The sequence below is a fragment of the Elaeis guineensis genome, chromosome 10, assembly GCF_000442705.2.
Source record: "Elaeis guineensis isolate ETL-2024a chromosome 10, EG11, whole genome shotgun sequence".
NCBI lineage: Eukaryota > Viridiplantae > Streptophyta > Magnoliopsida > Arecales > Arecaceae > Elaeis > Elaeis guineensis.
The window spans coordinates 25074157-25089099 of record NC_026002.2 but is presented as its reverse complement, the minus strand read 5'-3'; the positions used below and the strand labels follow the sequence as shown (position 1 = coordinate 25089099).

At 34.7% G+C, this 14943-nt stretch overlaps 1 pseudogene; it reads left to right on the top strand.

The window, feature by feature from the left end:
• The first annotated feature begins 625 nt into the window (after positions 1-625).
• Positions 626-14689, top strand: LOC105059984 (ent-kaur-16-ene synthase, chloroplastic-like; annotated as a pseudogene).
• The last annotated feature ends 254 nt before the right edge of the window (positions 14690-14943 follow it).

Sequence of the window (14943 nt, the reverse complement as noted above, 5' to 3'; positions counted from 1 at the left end):
TGAGGTGCCAAGGGAAAAATTTACCTAAAATAGTAAATTAATGTAACAAAAATATTTATTTAGTTTGATAATAAATTTATAAACGATTAATGTTAGACAACGTGAAGGAGATTAAGATACAAGGGAGTTAACAATAAGAGCATAATATGAGTAGACACGTGCTTCTCTATGGTATCTAGTATCATGGCAACGGTAGATTATATTGAAAAACAAAGAAGACTCCTTCTCAAAAGAAACAAATCACAAAAAGGAATCATGAGAGAAAAAAAATAGGGCCTCACTAGGATGATGCACATGAAAATATAGACATATATGTAGGAACAGAGAGATGAGGGGTTACTTCTACCGTGAGTTTTGGGAAGATAGAATACGAGAATACCTCCTTTTTATCTTTTCGGGCAATATTTCTCTCACACTCAGAGGAATATATGAATGTTTTAGCATATTACCATTTAAAGCAACATATTATTTGAATGATAGTGCAGTTTTGGAAAAAGTCATATATGATTAATTTCAAAAATAATATTGTCTAAAATATGATTCATGACGAACCAACGCTGATATTTGGCTGTAAACACCCTTTATTTCATTCTTATTAAAGTAGTCGGTCTTCCTTTGAATCGGATTGACACGATTCTCCATATTTGTATTGCTATCTAAATCATTCCTCACAGCTTATGCTTAATTTATTTCTCTTACTTTTTGGTTCCACTTTTCTCCCATTTCTTTTCATGTCTTTTGATATTTCTTTTCATGTCTTTCCCTCTTCACAGTGACACATTCCAAACCATAGCTCAATGGCAATGCAGTTTTCGTCTATTTTTGTCTGTAGTTCCATTTGTGGCATTGGATATCCGAATATTTATATGCCTAGTTTGAGGATCACACGTTCCACAAGAGCAGTTTCCATTAAACGTCTCGCAGGTACGAAACGTTCCAAGCAGCTTCCTTATTTCCACTTCGTCAAATAAAAATATCTACGCACATCACTTTGTTAGGCCTTGGTTCCAGTAGTTCTATTTTAAAAAGATCAGCAAGCTTATGATTCTATGTTTTATATATTCTAGGGTTTTCAGCTTATTTGTGCCCAATGTAGAGCAAGTTGGAGGATTCTTTCTTGATCAAAATTCATTTAGTTCTTTTTGTAACTTTTTATTCGGCAAATTATAGTGTTATGGATGTATTAATGATCGCATCAAGCGATCCTGCTGGCTTATATCTATCTTAATGTATCAGTATTATGATGATAATTAAGTGCCATTTTCTCACAGGGGATAACCCCCTCCTTTTTCTCAAGGAAAAAAGACAAAGACAATTAAGTACCAATTTTCTCTGTCGTTCCCTCTTTTCTGATATGTTGGATTATACTTCAGACACTTTGCTTTGTTGTATGTGTAATATCTTTATCATCATCTTGCAACTATATTAGAACATATGTTCTATGGAAGTGAAGATAATGAAAACCTTTTCATATAGCTCTTTGAGAGGATGCTGCATAAATTGCAACTTTTATTTCACCTTTCCTTGTATAATTAGTGCAAGTAAAAAATTTGGTAGTATTTTGAAGCATGTTAAAAAAAGATGTTGTTAAAGAGAAATGAACCATAAGTAGAGCTTAAAAGTATAGGGCTGTCATCAAGAAAGCATAGAAAATTCATCTTGCATGCCATGTCTATATTGGATAAGTATTGGATACCAATAATCGTCAGATACTTCTAGGATATGCATCCTACACTCATGTTTTTAAGTATCCAATTGCAAAATAAAGGAAAGAGACTCAGGATACTTAGTGGATACACTTGAGACACTTCCCACCTTCTGGCAATGGAGGTGCATTCCATTAATCCTTTTTTTAATATATTACTCTTTTAATAATATATGGTAACTTTTGGAGTTTGTGATGTTGATATTATAATGGAGAGCACAGGTTGGGCTCTATGCATTTGGAATGATAACTAAATGATAAGCTTAGGGAAGTGGAATCTATTATATAAAGTATGAACTATATTATCTTCATAGCCCACTTCCGTTTTGGGATTCTCTTTCAAATGTATAGGTAAAATATATATACAAATTTATTATCACATCCTAATCATATTGTATATGCAGTATTTTCTCTATCAGTGTATCTGTGTTGTTTTGTGTCTGTATGCTATGTTCATATCAACGCTTAATAAGTTGTGATCTTGCATGTTGATTCGAAAAGAGTTACTAGCAGGATTCGTAAGTGCCTCTATAAGCTAAAAAGATGTTGTTAATATATTTTCTAGTATTTTCTGTTGGATAATAGTATGTAATTTTATTATATACATGAAACAGGGAAGAAGAAATGCATTTGAATGCATCTCTTGGGATGGAATGCCTTCTCATGAAAAGATAACTTTTTCATGAAAAGATGCATTTTTTGGGATGAAAAGATGCATCTCTTGGCAAAACTGAAAAGATGCATCTCTTGGCAAAACACATGCCTTTTCATGAAAAGGCATGCACAAGTCTATAAATATGTGCCACATCTCGGCACTACGGAAGCATTGTCCTTTCACTCTTCCATTGGTGATATTTCACTCTAATAAGAGAAAATCCTTCCTTGTCTTTAATATTCCTCCAAACCTAATAGAGTCTTTAAGGGTTCCTTTGATATTGCTAGTCATAGGAACTAAGGCTTTGTTGTATCCTAGAAAGCGATTTGCCTGTAACCCATTGGCAAACTACTTTTGTAGTGGGGGCATTAATCACTTTTCAAATAGTGACTACATGCCTTAAAGCCTTGTATCTCTTCCTTCCCCAAATATAATTTTCCTAACAATTGAAAAGTGATTAAAGCAATGGAAGGGTTGCAAGCAGCATTATCATTGGTGAACCATGATTTCGTCAAATTGGATCGCTTTGATGGAACAAATTTTCCCCACTGGAATGATTAAATTTTGTTCATCCTTACTACTTTGAAGATCACCTATGTTCTTGATCCCAATTTGCTAGAAATACAAGAACCAGTTGATAGAGAAAATTCTAAAATCAAGGAAAAGAGGAAGAAACGCCAAGAAGATGAATTATTGTGTAGAGGTCACATTCTCCATCGCCTATCCGACAAACTCTACAATTTATTTTCTTCTATTTCATCATCAAAAGAGATTTGGCGTCAACTTGAAGAAAAGTACAGCAATGAAAAACAAGGTACCGACAAGTTTCTTATTATGAAGTATTTTGAATTTACTATGGATGATGAAATTTCTGTTATGGATCGAGTTGCTGAATTGCAAACGATAGTAAATCATTTGAAAGAATTGAAAGTAGACATCTCAGAATCATTACAAGTTGGGGCTATTATCACAAAATTGCCCTCGGCTTGGAATGATTATAGAAAGAAATTATTGCACACTACTGAAGATTTGTCTTTGGAGCAAATTCAAAAGCACTTGCAAATTAGGAATTCACCTTCCTAATTCATCTATTTCTAAGGTGAATTCTATTGAAAGATGTGGTGGCAAAAGGAAGAACCCTGAAGGAGACACACTCAATAACAATGACAAGAAGAAGCAAAAGCATGAAACAAGGATATGCCATTATTGTCACAAGAAAGGGCATATCAAGCGTGATTGCAGGTTCTTGAAAAAGAAGCAAGAAGCGGAAAAGAAGGCAAATCTGGTTGAAACTCAAGCCTTAGACATTGTGGCCATGATTTCTAATATGCATATAAGCATGATTACTGAATTAAATATGGCTACAATAGCTAAACCTGATGATTGGTGGCTTGATTCTGGTGCTACAGTTCATGTATGTAACAACCAGAATTTGTTCCAAGAATATAAAGCTGTATCTGAAGGACAAGAAGTCTTGATGGGAAACAACAATACTGCAAAGGTTCTTGGCAGAGGGATCATTGAATTGTTGTTCTCTTCTGGAAAGAAAATCAAATTAGTCAATGTTCTCTATATTCCTGAAATTAGAAAGAATCTTGTATCCGCTAATTTGCTTTGTAAGAGTGGCATTAAGATTTTGTTAGAATCCGACAAAATGATATTGTCCAAAAATGGCATATTTGTCGGAAAGGGTTATTCTTGTGATGGGATGTTCAAGCTTTGTATCAATAATGTTTCTAATAATAAAGTTGTGAATGATTCTGCTTATATTGTTGAGTCTTTTAATTTATGGCATCAACATTTAGGACATGTAAATTATAGATATCTTAAAAACATGTCTAAACTTGGTTTGATTGCATGTCATGATCAAAATTCCATTGGAAATAAATGTGAAATTTGTGTACAAGCAAAGATGACTAAAAAGCCATTTCCATCTGTAAATAGGACTACAGAATTATTACTTTATTAGAGTTGGTGCATTCTGATTTGTGTAAATTAAATAGAGTTCTGACTAGCACACTCATATTTATTTGTTGAAAACAAAAGATGAATCCTTTGAGAAATTCATTCATTTTAAATGCTTAGTTGAAAATCAAACTGGTAGGAAAATAAAGATGCTTAGAAGTGATAGGGGTGGTGAATACTTTTTATCTGATTTTGTGAAATTTTGTGAAGAGCATGGTATTGTACACCAAGTTAGCGCACCTTACACTCCACAGCACGAAAGAAAAAATAGGACTTTATGTGATATAGTAAATGCCTTGTTGTTGAATGCTAAGTTGCCTTTGAATCTATGGGGAGAAGCACTATTAACTGCTTGTCATGTGCATAATAGAATTCCCTCTAAGAAAACAAAGGTCTCTCCTTATGAGTTATGGAAAGGCAGACAACCAAACCTGGCATGTCTTAAAGTTTGGGGATGTCTAGCCTATTACAAGGTTTCTGAATCTAAAAGAACCAAGTTAGGCCCTCAAGCTTTGAAAGGTGTGTTTGTTGGCTATGCCAAAAATTCTGAGGCATACAGAATTTTAGATTTAGAGTCTAATGTAATAGTGGAATCTCGTGATGTTGAGTTTTTTGAAACAAAGTTTATTAATGATTCCACCAATGAAATAGAGCCAAGACAACAAACATAAGAAACTAGTGCCAATGACAATACAAGTAGGAAAAGGCACTTGGATGAATCTTCTAGTGAACCTAGAAGAAGTCAAAGGGCTAGAAAGGAGAAGACATTAGATCCTGATTTTGTATCTTCAGATGCATTATTGTTTCTAATAGAAGGAAATAAGACCACTGTATTAAATCAAATACCTATCTTATTCAATGTAGACAATGATCCTAGGACCTTCAAAGAAGCAATGGAATCTAGAGATTCAGCCTTTTGGAAAGAGGCAATAAATGATGAGATGGATTCTTTATTGTCTAATAATACTTGGGTCCTAGTTGATTTGCCTCCTAGTTCCAAACCAATTTATTTGTAAGTGGGTATTTCAAAGGAAATACAACGCAGATGGATCCATTCAGACTTTTAAGGCTAGATTAGTAGTCAAGGGATTTACTCCAAAAAAAGGGATAGATTACTTTGACATTTATGCATCTGTGGCTAGGATAACATCTATTGGAACATTATTGGCTTTAGCTTCTATTTATAATCTTGTTGTGCATCAAATAGATGTTAAAATAGCAATTTTGAATAGTGACTTGGATGAAGAGGTATATATGAACAGCCAGAAGGTTTTATCCTTTCTGGAAATGAGAATAAGGTGTGCAAGTTAATTAAGTCCTTGTATGGATTAAAGCAAGCACCTAAGCAATGGCATGAGAAATTTGATTCTGTGATCATGTCCTATGGGTTTCATCATAATGATGCTGATAAATGTATTTACACCAAGTTTAATGATGAGTTTGGAGGAATCATTTGTCTCTATGTAGATGACATGCTCATCTTTGGTACAAATCTAAAAGGTGTAAATGACACTAAAAAATATTTATCCTCACAATTTAAAATGAAAGATATGGGTGAGGTTGATACAATATTGGGTATTAAGATACTTAAAAATAGTGGGGGTTATACTTTGAATCAAACCTACTATATTGATAAAACACTCAATAAATTTCAGCATCTTGAATTTAAGGAGGTTAATACTCCATATGATAGCTCGTGTAAGCTATCTGAAAATGAAGGCAGATCCAATTCTCAATTGGAATATGTAAGTGCTATTGGAAGTCTCATGTATGCAATGCATTGTACAAGACCTGATATAGCATTTGCTGTGGGTAAGCTTTCTCAATACACCAGTAATCCTGGTAATGAACATTGGAAAGCTATAGGAAGAGTATTTGGTTATTTAAAAAGAACCAAATCCTTAGGACTCCACTATGGTTCCTTCCCTGCAGTATTAGAAGGATATACAGATGCTAATTGGATTTCTAGTATGGATGATTATAAGGCAACATCTAGTTGGATATTTACATTAGCTAGTGGTGCCATTTCTTGGGCATCAAAGAAACAAACTTGTTTAACCCATTCAACAATGGAGTCTGAATTTATAGCTTTGGCAGTAGCGGGCAAAGAGGCAGAATGGCTGAAAAAATTTTTATTGGACATTAAGTTGTGGCCACAATCGATGCCAGCCATCTCTTTACACTATGATAGTGAAAATACTATATCTAGAGCATATAGCAAAGTTTATAATGGTAAATCTAGACATATTAGCCTTAAACATAGTTATGCCTAGCAATTGATTAGTGAAGGTATAATTACCATCGTGTACGTTAAATCTTGTGAAAATTTAGTGGATCCGTTGACAAAGGCACTCTCGAGAGATATGGTGATTAGAACCTCTAAAGGAATAGGTCTAATTCCTTGTTAATTGACACCGATAATGGAAACCCAACCTTTCCTAGCACTATAACCAGTAAAGGTTTAATGGGTAACAACAAGTTACTGATAAGTGGCGGGTATCAAGTACTGGAATTATAAGTACTTATGACTGGAGGGTGAGTGTTAAGCGCTCTTAATGAAGTTCCTTATGTCTTATAGACTTAGATTGAATTAAAGGACTTCATCTATATGAATATAAGAAGTGGTGCTACTTCTAGCAACAAGAAAATTTCTTGTTGTAAATATTCATGAAACTAGGATGAGCACAAGGTCTCTTGAATAAATTTCAAAGGTTCTATTGGGTTTATGTAGTAATTATGTGAGTGGTTAGTTCGGTTTTAACACAAGGAATCCTGGTTTAAGCGATTAGCCACCAACGATTTCATTAAAACTTTGATTAGCTTACTCTAATTGAAGATTTAAATCGAAAGATACCTTCTTGTATGTGTAATGCTACTTTGGTAAAGAAATTACATACTAAGTGGGGGATTGTTGGATAATAGTATGTAATTTTACTATATACATGAAACAGGGAAGAAGAAATGCATTTGAATGCATCTCTTGGGATGGAATGCCTTCTCATGAAAAGATACTTTTTCATGAAAAGATGCATTTTTTGGGATGAAAAGCTACATCTCTTGGCAAAACTGAAAAGATGCATCACTTGACAAAACACATGCCTTTTCATGAAAAGGCATGCACAAGTCTATAAATATGTGCCACATCTCGGCACTATGGAAGCATTGTCCTTTCACTCTGCCATTGGTGATATTCTACTCCAATAAGAGAAAATCCTTCCTTGTCTTTAATATTCCTCCAAACCTAATAGAATCTTTAAGGGTTCCTTTGAGATTGCTAGTCATAGGAACTAAGTCTTTGTTGTATCCTAGAAAGTGATTTGCCTGTAACCCATTGGCAAACTACTTTTGTAGTGGGGGCATTAATCACTTTTCAGATAGTGACTACACGCCTCAAAGCCTTGCATCTCTTCCTTCCCCAAATATAATTTTCCTAACATTTTCATTGCATTTTCTCATGTACCTTCTTAATATGGTGTTGGCAATTAATTGCTGGCAATTTCAAGAAATGACAACAAAAAATTCTCTTTTTAGCAGTATATGTAACTACCCTTAAACTTTCAATCCCAGCATTTTACTTAAGGAAGGTGACTCTGCCAATGAGAAGAACAGGATAGGGAAGATCCAAGCAAATCATTCTAATTATCAAAACAGGCTATTTAAATGCACCTGACAATGGGGAAAAATGCCTATCTGTTGTCTCAACTGGGAAATTCTATTCTTTGTTAAAGTCCTGATGACACCTAAGTAGGTGTTTGATTAATAACTCAGACACATCAATTGTAATAAAAAAAAAAAAAGTAGCATACTTCTTTGATTGCTCAATAAAAGCAGCAAGTGTTGCGCCATACACTATTAATTATTTATGCTAATAATTTCTTTGCAAGGCAGCTCTATCAGTAATTATATCTTTTCATTTTTTTGTTTTTCCCCCAGTGATTCAGCTCTATTCATTTTGATCTTTGATTTCTTGTCTTCTAACTGATTTCCATATTCTTCTTGATTTTTGTTTTACTTTGGCAGCATATTTGGGTTATGGATTGACGAAGAGTAGAAATGTCAATATTCCAATTCTGGTATGATGCCAATTCTATGTTCTTGTAAATCTGATAAATGCATCTGTGCGTGAATTAAAATTTTCAAATCAAATCATAGGGCGCTGAAGTATTAAAGGAAAGAATCAGGGAACAGCTACCTAATGTTGATCTTTCAGCTTCTTCCTATGACACTGCAAGGGTAGCTATGGTCCCCCTGCCAGAATTTCCTCAGTGTCCATGCTTCCCAGAATGTCTTGCTTGGATAATAGAGAATCAACATTCTGATGGCTCTTGGGGAATTCATGGTCACCATCCCTCTCTTGTCAAGGATGCTCTCTCTACCACACTAGCCTGTGTGCTTGCACTAAAGCGATCGAATATTGGTGAAGAACATGTCAGAAGGGGTATCTTCAAAGCACACAAGATCATATGCATTTTTTTTTTTTCACTGCATTTACATTAAAACAGAACATTATGCCTCAAATGCAGGGCTCCACTTCGTTGGATCCAATTTTTCCTCTGCCATGGATGAGAAGTTGCATTCTCCTATTGGCTTTGAGATCATATTTCCTGGAATGCTTGGTTATGCTATTGAAATGGGTTTGGATCTTCCTATCAGCCAAAATGATATAGATTTTATGTTTCACATAAGAGATTTAGAACTGCAAAGGTTTGTTGTTCCATGGCTCATCTATATCTTATGTTTTCCTATTTTTTTTAACCAGTATTCTCATGACAAAACATGTATACTATAGCATACTACATTCCGATTTGGTAATCACATTGTTCATTGTGCTACTCTAAAATCTTGTATCTCTGTGAAGACTCTGTTGCTATGCATATGCTATATGTATGTGTCCTGTAAGTATTTAAACAATATAACCGGAGAATATATATATGCATATTCATATTTGTAGATTTTTTCTAATCTATTACAACAGTTTGAGGCATGACAATTTCAATTCATAATCACATCAAAGGAAGTCTTAGCTGCATAGATTGCTTGGTGTCAGACTTTTGCAAAGAATTATATAGGTTGGATAATTGCATCATGGAAATTGCATAACGTAGAATTAGATGTTAAGTGAGGACACTAGCAAATATAAGGTAGAAAAGATGAGGATGAAGATTGAGTCAATGAGAATTACTAAGTATTAAGGGTCTTTAGGTGGTAACCAATAAAATATTTAAAAAAATTCATTGAAGAGGAAAAAACTTGGAACCCTGTTGGTCCAATGAACCAAAACAAGACAAAAAGCTAGTTGGAGATTTAGGTTGAGGAAGACCTAATCAAATAACTTTTTAGTTTTTTGGGTACTTAATGGCAAGGTCTACAAAGCTATACCAGTACTTTACTGGTACTTTTTTTACTTTACCAGTACTTCATACCAAGATAGGCTCTCAATACTTTTCTCATTCCAAGTCATGCAACTACAAAAACCAGGCAATATGGGTTGGTACTGAGGAGTAAGAGCAGTTCCACTTGGTTTGGACTGGTACCCACAGTTATGAGTAGCCATAAAACTACTTCGTATCTCATGCAGCTTTCTAGATTTTATTTCCAATGAAGAATCACACAGAAAATCCAGATAACCTTTGTATAATACACACCTTTTAATTAATTTGTTGCATTGAACGATCTTTAGAAAGTAGCAGAACATCTACTGGAGTATCACCATAGCCTGATTTCTTAATTATGCTATGAAATTCTTAGTACTTATATCATCTACATCTTTTTTATGATCACATCTGTCTCCTGTAGTAGCTCAATAGTAAAATTCATGTATTTTTGTTCAGAGTGTCTGAAAACAGTTCTGAGGGAAGGAAAGCCTATCTGGCGTATATTGCAGAAGGATTAGGCAAGCCACAAGATTGGCATCAGGTTATGAAATAACAGAGGGAAAATGGATCCCTGTTCAATTCACCTTCCACAATGGCTGCTGCACTAACCCACATATACAATGCTAAAGCCCTTGAGTACTTGCGTTCGCTTCTACAGAAGTTTGGCAGTTCAGGTAAATGCCACCATTTTATTATTTTGAAAACATTATATTGTTAATACTTTATACTTTTGAAAGGCTGAAACTTTTTGCTGTTGATTCCATACAGTTCCTACTTCATATCCTAGAGATATCCATACCATTCTTTGTGTGGTTGACAAAATTGAGAGGCTTGGAATCACTCGGCATTTTAGTTATGAGATAAAGAACATTTGGACAGAATATATAGGTAGGGAGCTTAAAAAGTGCTCCAAAGTTAAAACATCTTATAGTACCATTCTCATTACAAATCTGACTTCACCTATCATTCAGATGCTGGTTAGAGAATGATGAAGAGATCGATGCAGACATGGCTACATGTGCCATGGCATTTTGTCTGCTCCGTATGAATGGATTTGATATATCGCCAGGTACTTCTGCTTTAAGCATAGGGCTTTGAATTGTGGCTACTATGGTGTATCTATCTATATTTAGTGTTGGTTTAATGTATACTTTGACATGTGATGCAGACGCCTTAACTCGATTTGGTGATGCAAGCTTTTTCTTCAATTCAATCCAAGGACATCTGAAAGATATGAAAACAGCTCTAGAGTTATACAGGGCATCACAAACCAAAATCTTACCAAATGAGCTGGTTCTAGATAAACTAGGTTCTTGGTCAAGTAATTTTCTGAGAGAGGAATTATCGACCAATTCAGAGCACAGACTCCAAATTTTTTCTCAGGAGGCAAGTTTTTTATTTGAGCCTATAAAAATTCAATGTATACTTGCACGTTCAGAACAGAATATTTGTAAACATCTGGAAATAGCAAAAGTTTCAAAACTCAAATTCTTATCATCTCAGGTGGATTATGCACTTAAGTTTCCCTTTTATGCGAACTTGGAATGCCTAGAGCACAAGAATTATATTGAGAACTTTAAAGTTGAAAACCTTCAGGTTCTCAAAACATCATATACGTAAGTCATTAATTTGTCTGGAAAGAAATTCCTGTCTTGCATTTGCACTTATGATTCATGTATCAAACCATTTCTCAGGTGTTCTGGCATTGATGACAAGGATCTGTTGGAACTGGCACTGGAAGATTTCATGTCAGTCTATATACCGTGAAGAATTCCAGCATCTTGAGGGGTACATATTCCACAACACTCCCTCTCCTCTTTTTTAAGTGAAACACAAGCCTATTCCTTTTCTTAGTTCCATGTATGCTGATAATTTTAATTGAACAGTTGGGTCAAAGAAAACAGATTGGATCAGCTAGAATTCGCTCGGCAGAAACAGACATATTGCTATTTCTCTGCTGCGGCTACGATATTCTCACCTGAAAGTTCTGATGCTCATATGTCATGGGCCAAAAATAGTGTGCTAACCACCATCGTCGATGACTTTTTTGACCTTGGAGGATCCATAGAGGAATTAGAAAATCTAATATCATTGACTGCGAAATATGACTTTCTTTTTCCCCATTGGTGGTACCCTAGTGCTTGCTCTAAGTTATTAGGTGTATAGATCATCTTGCTCTTTTCCTCAAATCTCTAACAGGTGGGATGGAAATCATGAAAAGGAGTTTTGCTCCGAACAAGTCAAAATTATCTATTCTGCCATCTACAGTACAATTAACGAACTCGGAGCCAAGGCATCTGCATTGCAAAAGTGTAGCGTCACCAACCATTTAATTGAGCTTGTGAGATCTTATGTCACAATTCTATTTTCAGGTAAGTATATTTGAGGGGGTTGTAACATTTGGCCTTATAATTGGCAGTGGCTTACTTTGATGAGAGCAATGATGAAAGAGGCAAGTGGGCGAGGACCAAGGCAGTGCCCACTGTGCATGAATACATGGCAACTGGATACATAACATTTGCTTTAGGACCCATTATTCTCCCGGCAGTCTATTTTGTTGGACCAGAGCTTTCAGTTGATGTCATTGGTGATCCCGAGTATCATAATCTATTCAAACTAGTCAGCATCTACGGGCGTCTCCTTAATGATGTGCAAAGTTTTGAGGTAATATTTTTGTTTTTCTCTTCTATGTTCACTATATACTTCATTGAATGAAATATTATGATCTGATTGCCGAAGAGCTATTCCTGCGTGGACATCATACAGGATCTTCAAAGATGACAAATCTAGGGAGTCAAACTGGTTATGCTTCGTTCAGCATGTCTTCTTAACTTGCATGCATGAGCATTCTTATGTGCATAATGTACTTGAGATAACCAAGCCTTCGAGCTCATTCCCTTATACTTTTCATTGGATTCATCCTTCCTATTTATCTATTATCTCCCATCCATGTTTAAGTTCTTTGACACAGATTTCACTGTCACATTTCATCACACCACCTCCATTTAAAATTGTTTGGTTTTCCTTTCTCAATTCCCCTGCATGCCAAAAAAAAAAGTGTTGTGTGTACATGTGAGTGCACACATGCAAATAACGACCAATAAGATGTATGCTATGAGACAACATGCATTATTCTGTTTATCATTATGATTTCTGGACATGGAAGCACAGGTTTATGGTCAACCAATAGATGTCTCTGATTTTCTGTTTCAAGGAGTTATTTCAGTACGGTATGCCCTCTACTATCCAGTATATATCAGTACGTAAAATGCTGCTGTGGATAGATGCTCAAAGATATAAAATAAAAAATGGTTCCTGTTAAAGATTGTATTTGATGGTTTTCTATTTATGAAGAAACAAGTGTTGATCATTTAAAATGTATATTCTTTTTTCATATTTTGGATGTGCATTTTGTTTAACTGTGCACTGTAAAAGTACGCATTCTACACCACATTAACAGTTCTAAGCTCCAACTATCAAAAATAATATCATTTATACAGCAAATTTTTGCGAAATTAAATTTTTAAATATTTTGGATAGGTCAAGCATCATAAAATTTATGTGAAAAGATACAAATTAATACTGATGATTCTTCATTCACCCATCTTCCTGAGATTCATTGACATCTTGCTTGTGAGGCCTCAAAAAGGATTTGTATAAATAATGGTGTTTAATATTTTAATTTGCACTTTGTTTTGATATAGAACTTTCTTCATTGGACTATATGGCTCCTAATATTCCATCACCAAATTCCTTGAGTGTATCTAGCTTGTTTCTATCAATAAGATCATTTAACGTACGGCATATTTGCTGATTGTTTTAGATACCACTTTCACACATTAATGCCTGTAAAATCTTGTCTAATAATCTACATCCATAAATTCTTAGAACCTGTGGATGTTGCTCCATTTATTTCAATGCTCTTCAATGTTATGGACAAACATTGGAAAAAAACATGTGTCCTTACTGTTTAGTATAGGGATGACCTTGATGAAGGCGAAATGATCAAGCAACTGTTGAAATATTGAGAAAGTAAGGAGATGAACATAATAATGAATAAAATTTTTCAACAACACTATTTATATTTTTCTTATAAATAACCTCTCCTTATAGCCTCAATTGTTAGTTTGTCCTACCCAATAGTGATCATTATGTTTCATATTACCAAATAATACCTCCTCCCTTAAAGAACAAGATGTCTTAACAAATTTGATGGTGTTTTTTCTTATGATAACTTGGACAAGCTCAGGTAAAATGTAATAAAGTCGGATTTCCTCCTGGGAGTTAGACTAATCTCAAACTTACTACATTGTCCACTTGGTAGTTTTCTAGTTCTATGTAATGTATTGCTTAGGGTGATTGTAGCTTAACATATTTGTGGAGATTAATATCCTTGCCATGAAGCTCTACCTCTAGTTGTGGATTGATAACTGGTTTTGAAACTAATGAGTATATTGGCAGAGGGAAGGGAAAGAAGGAAAGTTGAATGGTGTGTCACTTCGTATTGTTCATGGTTGTGGTTCCACTTCTCAAGAAGAGGTTGTTAGGGAGATTCAAAGCATAATTGACTCTAGCAAAGAAGAATTGCTGAGACTAGTGCTGCAGGATGAGGGAAGTGTGGTGCCAAGAGCTTGCAAGAAACTATTTTGGAAGATGAGAATATTGCACCTCTTTTATATGAAAAATGATGGATTCGCATCACCAAAGGAAATGGTTAGTGCAGTGAATGCAGTGATTTATGAACCGCTTAAAGTTGGTCACAATTTTTCAGTTGTTAATTGTTAAAAAGATTTATCTACATGTATTCTATAATGTAAAGTTAAAAGACATTTTGTTTAGACATACTACAGTTCTCTTTATTGAATGGAGGGATTTAGTGAAGATTCAATTTGACCTTCAATAGAATGTGGTGGCATCATATTATTAGTTTATAGTGTCATGATGCTGGAAGATCCGAGCTTGAATATTCAATAAGCTGCTGTCCACAAATTGTTAGTATGCATCACATCTTATACTTTTTGAGTATTTGTTTATCTATCAAAATAATAGAGAATAGTTGAAAACTTAACGGACTTCTTTGATCATTGATGAAATATTCAATTGCCTAATTAACACCTATTGATATTTATGATGCAACCCCCCTCCCAAGCATCTCTCTCCCACACATAGACAAGCACAAAAAAGCATGTGCAAATGAATGTTAGGAAGTCAATATAATTCTATGGTTGATTGTTGCTTAATTA